The sequence below is a fragment of the Alligator mississippiensis genome, chromosome 1, assembly GCF_030867095.1.
Source record: "Alligator mississippiensis isolate rAllMis1 chromosome 1, rAllMis1, whole genome shotgun sequence".
Classification (NCBI taxonomy): Eukaryota; Metazoa; Chordata; order Crocodylia; family Alligatoridae; genus Alligator; species Alligator mississippiensis.
Genome location: NC_081824.1, coordinates 98,265,935 through 98,279,785, shown reverse-complemented (window position 1 = coordinate 98,279,785; position 13,851 = coordinate 98,265,935). Strand labels below are relative to the sequence as shown.

Below are 13,851 nucleotides of genomic sequence, written 5' to 3'. Positions count from 1 at the left end.
AGGAGGAAATACAATGAATCAATCCTTACATATTTTTTTCATGTAAACACGATGGAAGTATCCTCTACGTGCAAACTTTGTGTGCAACAAGGGTGCCATGCTGCTTAAAAGAAACAGGTTAAAGTAGTCATATTTTGGAAGATAATGCATTTTCCACATACATTCACTTACCCATGCAGTTCAGTCTGACACTCTGCAAAGTTCTACACACTAGGCACATCTACACATGCATATTAATGCGAAACAGTAAACTTCAGAGCTTATTGTTCTGGAGTTTATTGCTCCAGGTGTTCCATTTGCACATGCATACTGTCTGAACTGCCAGTAGGAAACAGCCTATGTATGTGCTGCTGCAAAGTAGAAAACTCTGCAGCAGGATAGTATGTATTTGTATTTACAACTACTATCCTTCTGCACAGCAAATTAGTTTACTCCTGCCTAATTGGGGTGCGTGTGTAGACACATGATGTTTACTCCACAGATAATTAGCCTGCCGCTCAGTAAATGTCTCATGTAGACGTGCCTACTGACTATTCTTTACCTGTATATACAACAGGGACTAGCAACCTTCGACCTGCAGGCTGGATTCCTCTTATGGAGCCATTTGATCTGGGCTGCAGCTGTGGGTATTCAGCAACAGGGTTCTTCAGCAGTGGTTGTCAGTGGGTGTTTTCCCTGTCACACCAACTGGGAAAAAGGAACAGTAGTGGCTGGGTCCTAACGCCTTCTGATTTACTTGCCTCTGACCCAAAATGTGTCATTTTGGCCCACAGTCTATGCTGATATACAATATTACTGATGCCAACTAAAGTCTCCATTCAAACACATTTTTTCTCTTTTTTTGTGTAATGAGACCCAACTTCTAGTTCTTTGCCCCTGCCTAGACAATTAATATAGGAAATGAGCTGACATAGTGACCTATGAAAGGAGGAGATAGACGGTATACTTTCTAGATTGTCTGTGTGTACTTTCTAGATTTTCCTGAATTTAAATTGAAGTTGGAGAAGGGGTATCTCACAATTTTTATATCATATCAAGTCACCATATGTAGTTAGAGTGATCCTGCATTGCAGAGAGAAGCAGGGTATACATGACCTTATTTGACATTTACATATGACGTTATCTACCATCACCATCAGATTTTTTTAATTTCTCTTTATGTTTTGATAGATTCAATCAACGGCCTTAGAGACCAACTTCCATATCTGTTTTGTGTGTGAAAGCTCATATACAACATAATCAATGGATGATTGGAACATTAGAGGAAAATTTGGTTCCACTTCATCCAGAGGCTGGGCATTTGTGAAATGTATTGATTTAAATGCAAAGCACTGCTTCAAAGAAGAGATGTCTTGCATGTGAGGTCATGGCCCTGTCTCTCTTCACACTTCTCAGTGTGGATGCAGAAACATGAAGGGAAGCATCCAGAGAAATTCTACTTGAATGTTATTTTTCAGGATTTCCCCTTTACAGGTTTTATTTTACAAAACACAAAACATCTCTAAAAATGTGTTCCCTCCCCACCACCCTGAGAAGGAGAGATAGATGGGTTTTTATTTCTTCCCCACCTTGTTGCTGGTTAGTAGTAGCTACATTAACCAGGTGCCAGTTCCATATGGTTCATTTTTGTTCCTGGTTTATTGCATGTAGTAGTTACTAAGCTTAAGGAAACAACCCAGTCGGTATGTCTACATGTGCAACACCAGAGTTTATTGCTCCTGGGGCACCGTGTTTACACATGGACCCGGGACCGCAGCACGTTGAGCTGGGTCAGAGAAGCCCCATCTATCAGGAAGCTTGTGGGGTCAGTCTGCCTACCCAGGGCTGCTCTGACTCAGCTCAACATGCTGCAGAGGGACTGGCTGGGGCACAAGGGTGCTCTAGCACAGGGCTAGCCAGCAGGCACCCTCATGCCTTGCCATCAGTGTCTATATAAGCATTGCGGTGGAGAAAAATAAATCCACAATAGGATAATACTTGTTTTTACAAGTACCAACCTACAGTGGAATTAATTAGTTTACCCTGTCCTAATAGCACCACATGTGTAGATGCTGAGAATTTACTGTAGAGCTAATTAGCCCCTCAGTAAACATCTTGTGTAGATGCATCCAGTAAGTATAACCAGAGGATTTTTAATCTCTACTGGCTAGCTAATCAGACATGTTGGAAAACTGGAAGTGACCGGCGGTTATACATTTGAAGGGTGAGAAAAAAGTTACATCTTCATACCTTTGCTATCCATTCAATGACTATAGAAACCAATCAGATGTTAATGATTGCATAAGAAAAATACAGTCTCCTGTTCCTAGGCAGATATCTAAGCAGGCATAACCTATTTTACTAATTTGGTATGCATACCAATAACAGTTAGTTATCCCTTTACTGTTCAACCTTCCTTCAGAACTCTCGCATCTACCCAGAAGATGTCTCACTTAGTTTATCATGTTCCAGGTATGATCTGCAGGGGCCTTGAACATCCTTGCTCATTATATTTTTGGTAGACCAACCAAGCCTGGTATTATCTTTTGGGAAGGTAGAGAGAAAGGATTAACTTGGTTAGAAAAAGACCTCATTAAACTAAGGAGGGAGGTGTGGCTCAGGAGGAGGGGAAAGTTGAGGCCTTGTGGGCAAAGGTTTTGTTGAAGTAGTAGCAAAAATTCTCAAGCAGTTAAAAGTAAATTTATATTGGAAAATAAATTGCTCCAGTGTATGTTTTGTATGTCCACTATCACTGTCATTTTCACTCAGTTTAAATCAAGTTAAACATGGCTAACTAATCTCAGGTAAGTCAGCATGGGGCAGCTAGCAGGTACTATAGGTGGGTTGTGGGGGGGCAGAATTAGGGGTAAGCAGGGTCCATGGTGGTGTTGGTGGGGTATAGGAGGGTCTGGTGGGCTGGTGGGGTCTGCAAGGGAGGCTGGTGGGATGGGAGCTGGTGGGATCCAACCCCCTTGAACCTCCCTTCACCCCCCCCCCGATGCTGCTTAACTCCCCCTGATTCCACAAACCTCTCTCAGGGCCCATTTTACTGGGATTCCCTGGTCCCAGAACCTGATTGAAATAGGTCGGGGTGAGGGAGGGGCAGGTGGACTGAGGGAGCTGGAGATTCTGCAGTGGGGTTGGAGGGATTAGGGGGCTGTCTTCCCACCTGAGAACAGGGGCTATTTTTATCCCCCTGACTCCCTCCACCCCCCAAATGAACAACACACAACCCCCAATCTTGAATGCCCCCCCCAACTTCCTTCCATCAGCTTTTGGCACCTGCGAATGCTGGTGAAACCAGCACTGGGATCAGCCTGTGGGATCAGAGGGGTTGGCAGGCTCAGCGGGCACTGGCTGGTCTGTGGGAAGGTTTGCCCATCTGGGGGTAGGGGAGGGTCTGGTGGGGCTAAAATAGCTCTGTGCCAGGGGGGGAGGGGGTAAGAAAAGATCAGCCCTGGGGCTGGGGCCAGTAGCTGGGATTTGCCAAGCCTAGAGCTGCACTTGTAACTGTAAAGTAGTTCAGTTAGAATAGTCTCGCCAAACCTGATATGTTAGACTACCTCCAAGGTACAGTTAACTTGGTTTGGGTCAGCCATTTTTAAATCAATCTAACCATTCAGAACTTCTGTACAGTTTGCACTTAGCATGGATGTACCTAAAGTATACCATATTTTAGGTATACCTAAGTATGGATCTAATTATAAGGTCTGCAGCTGGGCAAACTAAGTTAGATCAGATGACCCTTTTTATCACCACCTAACCTCTCCCTAACCTCCTTGAATGTCTGTACCTAGGTTCAGTGATATTTGTTTCCTTAATGCAAACCATTTTTTCTGCCACCTAGAGTCCAGACACTGTAACAGCACATCTTTTAAACACAAAGGTTCAGAGAGCTATTACAGTTTTGAGTAAATGTACTCCATAGTAAGGGTCAGTAAGTCTGCTGTGATGTTTGTCTCTGTAAGTTATATTCTTAATGTTTCCATAAAATGGCAAACTTTTCTCTTCTTTAATTCAGGGAAAGAATGGAACACCATTGAGCCACTTCAAAGCTTCCCTGAACTATCACCTGCTGTGGATTAGCCCTCCTAGAGCAGCTTTTCTGATATCAGGGAACCAAAACCTAGGCAGGTTGTACACCACCAGGGCAGGACGTAAGAAAGATTCCAGTGTTTGAAGTTTCAGGGGGACACTGCAACCTCAAAGAGGCACTGCTCTGGCCACTATTCTTCTCAAACATAAGACTACTAGTATAAAGATCAATCTGGGGGCAAGGAGGGAAGGACTGTTCACTTGGTGTTGACTTGTAGGGTTATATTCATCCCAGGCATAACTCTACTGACTGCCGTTGATCCCTATCAGGAATGAATTTGGCATATGTTACTAATACTTTTTTTTATTATTCTTCATCCTGTTGCTCATATACACTAATGGGCTAGTCTACATTTGCCCAAAGAGCTCATGATAGAGTATTACAAAAGGAGATTTTGAGAACGTTACTTTACCTTTGGCCAGCATGAAATGTACATTTGCATTTCTCAAACATTTTTCTCCGTTTCCCTTGTGAACAAATGTAATGCATATGTTGTAGCCAAGTATTTATAGCTATCTCCTCTCCCTCCTTTTTGGCTTGTGCATACCCCCCCTCCCCTGTGACCCCTCCAGGAGGGTAACAAAGCTCAGGGAAACCATTAGTTTAGGCTTTAGTGAATACAAAAAGAATGAGATTTATGTTACTTGTCAGCACAACTCATTGTTTGATGCCAGAATATATTCTGTTGTTTCTGGTTGTGGTCAAACAATTAAAGGACAGGACTGGGATTCAAAAGTCCTGACTCCTCTTCCTGAGACTACCATAGGCTTGAAAGCCGTATTTTACAACATGTAAAATATTAGCTGCAATTTACCTATGTACTGCCTTTCATGCTGGAGTACTCTGAAGACAACAAACACCACTAATGGCACTTATGACTAGGTGGAGAACAGCAAGCAGGCAGGAAGGCATCTGGCTCACAGCACACTGCACACTGGAAGGGAAGGGGAAATCCTGGCTAAAGACAATGGAGGAAAAAAGGTAGTCTTACAAAAAGCCCTATCGAGTCTTTAATGATGGTGAAACAGGGTAGGGGATTCTATGTTATATACAATACTAATTCACTCCTTTTGTGTACTTCAGCTCATTTTTTGGCCGAAACACCTGCCAAAACTCAGTCTTTCCAAGGCTGGAAAAAAATAAAATGTATTGCACAAAATTAGACCACCAAGAGAGAGAGAGAGCCATGACATTTCTTAAGGAATAACATTTAATACATATAAACATCTGCAGCCAGCATTTGGAATACTTGTAAAAACTTTTCCAAAACAACAGTTATGTTCTAGCTCTGTTGGTGTTTTCTCACACTGAATACCTCATTTAGCTACTGTTACATAAGTTTTGGTGCAAAGTATACATCAATGCACAAACACATGTGCATATAATGTAATATAATATATAATTTCCCTTCGAGCTTTACACAGAGGAAACTTCTGAGTTCCCGCAGCCTAATATCAGAAATGCATGCACATCACCTGGAGTTCTGAAGACCAAAGAAGAATAAGTCTCTTTTCTTAATTCCACTGCAGACTCCTCACAATTGCTTCAGCAAAAACAATCCAAAGATGTCCCTGGCTAGCATCAGTTCCAGTCCCAGAGTCAATAGCTGGCTATCCCCTTAGTTACAAGCAGGATAAGGGGCATGTCTACACAAGATGCTTTCCCATGCAGTTGACTAATTGACTGTGCAGTAAAATGTCACTGTCTATATGTGCACAGTCAGTTAGTTAACTGGGGGGTTAATTTGCTACCTGCAAATGCAAGTAGCAAATTAACCATATGTAAATAACTGCACAGTAGCCTATGTGTAGACAGCTAAATTTGCTTCCAGTCAGCCTGGGCAGCGCAGGGTGAGAGAATTATTCTCTCCCCCAGGGGCTGCCTGCTGCTGAGGCAGGCTCCCAGTACAGCGCCTGGGCCAGGACAATGTCCCTCTACCCCAACAGCAGGCAGCTCCCGATCCTGGCTCTGCAACCAGAGTCAGGGCTGGGTGATTGCTCCCTGCCCTGGGGAGCTGCCTGTTTTGGGGGCAAGTTCTGAACTGGGAGCCTGATGGGAACAAAGTCCCCATGTGCCAGCAGCAGGCAGCTCCCAACCCTGGCTCTGCTGCCTGCTTCTGAGGCAGGAGGGTACTGTCCCATCTCAAAATCCGTCCTGGCATCAGGCAGCTGCCAGGCACTGGGAGCAATGGCCCAGGCCCTGCTCTAATCAGGGATCTGGGGCTAGGAGCTCCCTGCATGAGGAGAGTTCCTGCCCAGCCCAGAGCTGGATGGAACCTGCCCCAGATAGGACAGGTCACGGCCAGTACTGAGCTGTGCAGAGAAGCCCCACTGGGCACAGGGTATGGAGTGGGAGAGGTCTGCAGCAGGAGCTCTTGCACCCCGTGCACATCGGGCCCCCTCCTGATGTGTATGGGGCCAGGAGACAACTGCCTCTTGGCCCTGTGCTCCCTGCCAGACCCTGGGCTAGCACCCAAGGGGAGCCTGGAGCTCCCCCTGGCTGCTCCAGGAGGACAAAGCAGACTGGGAGCAAATCTGCTCCCAAGAGGGAACATGTGTAAACCCACTCCCCTGGTAGGCTTACTGCACAGTATTTTTTACTGTAAAATAAGCCTACTTTGAATCATTACCACATGTAGACATACCCAGAGAGTTTTTAGCCTGGATGCAAAATGGCACAGGCTCTAGGACACAAATCTCACAGCAGCCCTATCTTACTCCAGAACTGTTCCATCACCAAGTTCATCTAGCTATCGTGAATCTATTTTCAACCTTTCCCCCAATGAGTTCTGACTAGGTTAGCTCACAGTTGCTGAATGCAGAGAGGCTAGTCGACAAAAATCCTTCCCATGGCTTCAAAGAATGCTACTAAGTATGCTTAGTAACTACCACCTCTTACTAGATGCCTCTGGATCCTTCTACATCTCCAATCTTTGTAAATGCACAGACATAAAGACTTCAACAAAAATGCATTTTCCTTTCCACTATTTCTTTCCTCTTTGGACAATAAAAAATGTTTTATTATGAGCATGTGGCTTACATTTGCAAGAAATTTCATGGCACTTACAGATAGCCTGGGTATTGCACTCTATTTAGTGCCTTCTGCTTACTGGGGGAAAGTTGCACTTTTGTAATTCCCTGGCTGTAATGTGACAAACAATGTTTTGTTCTGTGCTGTTAGGCAGCATGAAGGGCCCATGAGAAAACTGCAAATGCAGTTGGGATGGGATAAAAAGGGGAAGTATTTGCTACAGTATAGGAAATATCAATCATTCAGCTTCATTTTGTGAAAATTGCTTCTTCAACTCTGAATTTCTACATATTTGCATAGATGCTAAAATTACAAATCAGACAAATATTTTGGAGAAATATATGTGCTAGGATCCCCTTCCTGCGCTCCCAGAAGTGCAGAGTTTTACTTAAAAGCCCTCAGTGTTTTGATGTCAAAGGCAAAGATTCAGCATCATAGTGACAGCTGGATGCGGGGAGAGTTGCAGTCTGCAATTCAGCATTGGCCTAGAATTTAAGCTAATACCATGGCAACAGGCTGAAGGACCTGTCAGGAGCTTGGAAGTCATAATATTCACCCTGGATGTGATTCCTGGGCATTTGTCCCATTGAAGGTAAGGCCATGCTGGAGTTTAAGGAACAAAACCAAATTTCTTACAATGTTAACTCTAGGATGGGATTCAGCACTGGCTACATTTGGCTACATTTGGCTACTGTTACATACCTTTCAGAAACAGTGCCCATGACCTCTCTACTTCCTCATCTTAACAAACAAAATAAGTGTAAATTTAGTGAACAATTAGTGTGCCATGCAAGTTACACGTCAGGACCTTTAAAGCATTAATGGTCTAAAATTAACTAACTGTCAAAGCTGATGCAGACACAAAATGGCTGGACATGAAGGAATGAATTAGAGATGCAGCTGGGATGATGTCAGAAGTTGGGCCAGGGTCACCGAGCAGCAGCTGGGAGTGCAGATGGGCGGTCAGCTTGCCTTGTTAAAAAAAATGTTTGTTTGTTTTTTCTCCCTGGTCTTTTTGTTTTGTTTTGTGTTTTTCAAAATTGGTTCCAAAAGATGAGAGAGAAAACATTACCAAAAACAGAGGGTTACGCTTTAAAAGCATTGACAATGCTATGTTACTTTTAATAATGGTAACAGCAGGGGTCACAAATTCTTGCTCGCTCAGTTTCTTGTTGATTTTGGTGGATAAAAAGTAGGTGTGATGCCTCACCGAACTCCATGTTCACCTGCACTTATTATTCCTTCACTTGTCCTTACAGTGTATTTACATCAGGATGAATGCATGTATGAATGCATTGGTAAGCAAGAGGTTATTCAGAGAGAAATTCAATGAGGGATGCAACCATTCGGGCAACTCCAACGTAACATTTAACCATGGTAAGTTTCAAAAAACAACTCTATTTTCTTAACACTTTTAAATATCAAAGGGTTAGATGGTTTTGCTTCTACGGTGCAAAAAAACAATGAGAAGAAGTGTTTATCAGCAAGTTGTGAGTCATATCTGATCATCTGAACATCCAGTAGGTATTCAGTCTGAGATGCTAAAAAAAATGGCTTTTTGTTGTGATTATACAGGTGTTTAATTCCAAGACAAGATTTCCAAAAAGCCTGTTGCTTCTTATTTTGACTATGTCATTATTGCAGCAGGCATAATAATGCTAAAGTCACAAAGCTAGTTTCAAATATAACTTAAATACACATATATCCTGAAAGTCTTATTCAGGAAAAAAAATGTCCTCTGAAGCAACAAGAGTTCTGCATTCATAAGGATTCAGTACCTACACTCCATTAGTATTATTCATGTCAAACAGTACTTCTTCAACAGAGAAATATGTATTACCTGTAGCAGGCCAGGATTGTTCTGGAGTTGTCTGCTATCCCCTGGCAGTCAATCCTTGCCTGCCTGCCCACTAAGGCTGTGCGAAGCTTTGGTAGCCAATTCAATATGGAGGAGATTCAGCCTGATTCGGCAAGGCCTGGGGGGAATGATTGGGGATCTGGGGAAATGATTGGGAGCTGGGGTATTGAACTGGAAGGTGGGGGGAAGCCCCTATTCATTTCCCCCCAGCTCCTGGTTCAATCCCCGAGTGCCCCAATCATTCCCCGAACCCCTTTGGCTTCTTCTGGGGCTGCCAGCACTGCCTGCCTTGCCCCAGCAGGGAAACAGCTGGGGAAGCAGCTGGATGAACTACGGCTTCTCCCGGGGTTGCTGGCTCAAGCCAGGGCTCATCTGGCTGCTCCCACAGGTACATATTGTCTGTGGGGCCAAATAAGATTCGGCACTGAATATCTTTGGATTTGGATTTTGCCAAATCGAATTGGGACAGTGATTCAAATCAACTAATCGAATCACTGTGCCTCCAAATCACCAAATCTGAATCCAAAGTGAATACTTGCCGTTTCTCACAGGCCTACTGGCCACCCAACATCCCAGTGCAAGCCACTTCCCATTGCAGACATCCCAATGCATGTCTGCTGCCCCCTGGCAGTCAATCCTTGCCTGCTTGCCCACCCAACATCCCAATGTAACCCACTTGCATGCCACAGTTTTGATGTTACAGATTAAAGGATTAGGCCCTCAGTACTTTTGGAGGGCAACCTCAGTTTTGCCTCAGTTTTGCTCTTTATATCATAGGGCTGCACCTACTCATGCCCATACAATATTTTGTTTCAGTGAACCCTAATCTGTCTACCTACAGCTTTGCAAGCCTCCCCACCTCAATCAACCCTTCAGGCTCATCAGTCCATAACTGGCTTCTCTAAAGCTGTTCCACCCAGCAGCAATTCTTAGGGCCCAAGCTAGCCCATTGGCAGCTCACAAGACTATTTTACCCTAGGTCTTATTCATTCCCCAAGCACTCCATAGGTGTTCTGTTTCAAGTTGTTCATAGGGTCAAATCATTGTTCAAACAGTTCAAAAGGTCTTCACCTTGTTCATCCCAATCAGTCCATGGAGCTTGGTCACTTCCAACTGGTCTCTCAGAGCTTATTTGCCCAAATACCCCACAAATAAAGAACACTTAGTGGATTCTCCCAAGAGCCTTCAGCAAGATAGGCTCCTGTGACCAAGAGTCTTTTTCACCAAAATCAGACCACAACCAATCTTAACTCCCTCTTGGGCATCTTCTCCCTAAGCTTTCTCCAGCATTTTCCCAGTCCTGACAGGGTTTTTCCCAGTTCCAGACTTCTCCTGGGCCTACTCAAAGTTAATCCAAAGTCTAGCATCTGCAGCCCTATCCTGAGGGAGCTTCTCTTCCCAGCACTGTCAGGGTCTTATCTGCCAAGCTCTCCCCAGAGGAAGGCTTACATAACCCAAGGGCTCACTCTGTCTGGCCAGTACAACCTGGCCTTAAAGCAGGGGTGAGCAAAATAAAACCCATGGGCTGGATTTGGTCTTCCAGTCCATTCTATTCAGGCCATGGGGCCCCTCCAAAAAAACATTTTCAGCTGCCTGTCTGAAAGCCAGAGGAAGGCGGAGGATTTCAGAGGTTGTGCGCTATTGGACCAGGATGGCTTTGTGCGTCTACCTCCATGGAGATCCTGGCATTCCAGCTGGGAGCCCCATGTAGAGGCATGGAGTATGGTGGCATTCATCAGCTGGTGAGTGGGGAGGGGAGCTCCTGCCTGAAGTGCTGGGAGCTCCACATGGAGGTACAGAGCTAACCTGGCCTGGCCTGGTAGCATGTGCTCCTAGCTGCAGTGCTGGGAGCCCCATGTGCTAGCACAGAGCCAAACTGGCTGGCCCAATAGTGCACGGCTCCTGGAAGGAGTGCTGAGAGCCACACATGGTGACACAAAGCCAGCCTGGTCTGGTTTGAAGGCATACGCCAGTGGGCTGGGCTGAGCCAGTTCTGTGATGCCATGTGCAGCTCCTGGAAATCAGCTGGATTCAGATTTGAATTACAAATCAGAGCTTCACACTGTCGGGGGAACTTTGCCTGCCATGGGCTGTGAGCACCTTGAGAGCCTGCTGCCTGCTGCTGCTACCAGTGGTGGGGGCCGTGCATGATGCGGGGGGCAAGTGGTACGGGGACCCACACCACACCACAAACCCCATGCCCACCCACACATACACACACAGTGTCACAAAGCCCCCCACACCCTCCCACACCCATTCACATACAATCTTACACCCACACCTCTGCATTGACCCCCCACAAACCCCATCCACTCACACACAACCACACCCCCACACACCCCTACATCCCCCCACAAACCCACCCACCCACACACACACACAGCAACACCCTGCACACCCCTTCACAACCCCCATACACCCCTCCACAAATGTCATGCCCACCCACACATACACTCACAGCACCCCACACCTCTTCATGACCCCCATACATACATCCACAAATCACACACACACACCCCACACCCATGCCCCAACCACAACCCCCCCACACACACAACATACAAAAATAAGTCTCTATTTTGAGATATTATGCAATCACCTTTATATAAACTATGCAAATGCATGTAAATCAGGACAAAATATTAAATAAAATATAAGTAAAATATGTTATAGTAGATGTTTGATTTTTAGAATATGATTTGTTGGGGGGTTTTCCTGGTTCCAAGATGGCAAACGCCCCTCCAAAAAGGAATACTTCTGGGGACAAGGGGAGGGAATTCTATTGTTAAAGGTCAGGGGCTAGGGGCAAGACTTCTGGTCCAAAGATGGGGATCAGGGGGCAGGGCATCTGTCAAGGGGTGGGGCCTTTTGGCCCTTGACCATGCACTAAAAGTCATTAAGGAGGCCTCCAGCTGAAATAATTACCCACCCCTGCCTTAAAGGCACAGCAACCCCCTTTTCTCTCACACACTTTTCTTATCATAATGGGGTTAGGAGATCCCCATTACAGGCCCTTATTCTGTAAAGTCTTCAGAATTTGCTTTTTCTGTGGAAATCATCACCAGTGTAAAGACACATACAATTATAATGACTTTAGAGGTTAAAGTATAGATACATGTATGCATTTGGGGACATAAAAATAAATAGCAAATAATTGCCTCATCCCACATTTGTTTTGTTGTTCCCATTGCCTGTTACTAACAGTTGAATCAACAAGATAAAGTTCCCAGTGAAATCATAGCCTTGGCTCAGCAATCATCTCTAATCAAGATTCCCCAACACTGGGGCTTCAAATTTAATTTATTTCCTGTTTTAGATGTGGAACATGCCCAAAACCATCCCAGTCTAAGTCCCAGTTGGAGCTGCCTCACTGATCCACATCCATTTAATGAACCCAGAGCATGTCATCTATTTAGATAATGTCTGGCTGTTTCCAAATAAAGTGTTTGTTTATCCAGTAAAGTCCTCTTTATTTCTCCAATGAACTCTTTCCAATTTGTTCATGAACTCTTAATTGATTGTAGTAGAAAATGAAATTCTATCTCTGTATGTGTAATTGCTCTGAGACAAAAAGAGGAAAGTGTAAGGGACAGAAAGGGCCAATGTGAGGAAAAGAGAGAAATAGTGTCAGTCTGAGAGTAGAAAGCAAATGTGTTGTAAGGAGAGAAGTAATTGGTATTAGAATGTTTTGGTTGCATGCTGAGACGCCTGCACCAATGCCAGCTGCCCACAGTTTTACATGACACAGTTGGCACTGTTGATTTAAACAGATTGATGAATGTGACCTCCTAAGTAAAATGGTGGTAATTACATGCTGTACACAGAGCAGGCCCACATTCAAACACCTCAGAGTAGGGATTTTTTTAAAGCTTTTAATACTTTATCAAACACTTGCAAATTCAAAACTGCAAATCCTGAATGCACGTTTCATGTTCAGTGACCTTGGCTCTGTTTCTGCTGCTCCAATACTTTCCAGGAAAGACACTATAAAAAGCTTTCAAGTGGGTGTGAAAAGGAGGAAGACCAAGGTGTGAAATGCCAGGAAACATTTCCCATGTTAAAAATACAGTCATTGCATTAGTCAGTATAATATGACCACAAAACGAAATATAGATTTCCTTTGAGGATGATTTATCATGGGTAGATACTGTTTTGGTACATTTTACTATTCGTCTTTTGGCTGTTTCCAGAGGCATAACAATGTGGGCAGGCACCAAAGGCAGCTGCCACTCCCCAGGGCAGTAGTAATTTCTTGTTGCTGCTGCTGTGATCACACACCTGTAGTGGCAGCCAGTTATTTTGCCTCTCCCTCTTCCCTAACTTGATGCCTGGGGAGTTGCCCAAGTCACCCCACCCTACTTACACCCCTGGCTCTTTATTTGCATTTTATCAGAATAAGGCCACCCTTCCATTTTTGTTGCTGGTCTCTAAAGAAACTATGTTTTCTTAGCTCTCAAACTTCAAGACGGATTAAGAGAGGAACAAAAATATCAAGGAAGCATGCCACCTTGTCACCATTATCCAACCAGTGACAAAGCAAAAATAACCCTGTTGTGTGCACAGTCAAAAAGAATGTTGAAGGAAATAAAGTACGTGCATGTCTACAGAGATAATAACACTGGGATGGTTACAGCTTCTATAAATGTAATATCTACTGCAGCACTGAAGGTAACCTGAATTGTCCATAAGGATAGAACATGCTGACATATATTTAGTTTGTAACACTAAATTTTAGAAGATATTTATAAAAATAAATCCGATTAACTGTTATTTAGATGTTTGGTACTGAATATAGGAGACGATATTCAAGTTGTCGTGTTTTATTTTTATAGCCTATGACTATGTACTAGAATTTATCATCAAATCTGCTATAAAGACTGTTAGAAAA

The 13,851-nt window shown here is 44.2% G+C and overlaps 1 long non-coding RNA gene across 1 annotated transcript in view; it reads right to left on the bottom strand.

Annotated features, from left to right (window-relative positions):
• Positions 1-13,851, bottom strand: part of LOC109286248 (uncharacterized) — a 440,090-nt gene that overhangs the window by 105,320 nt on the left and 320,919 nt on the right. The gene's annotated exons all lie outside the window — the stretch shown is intronic.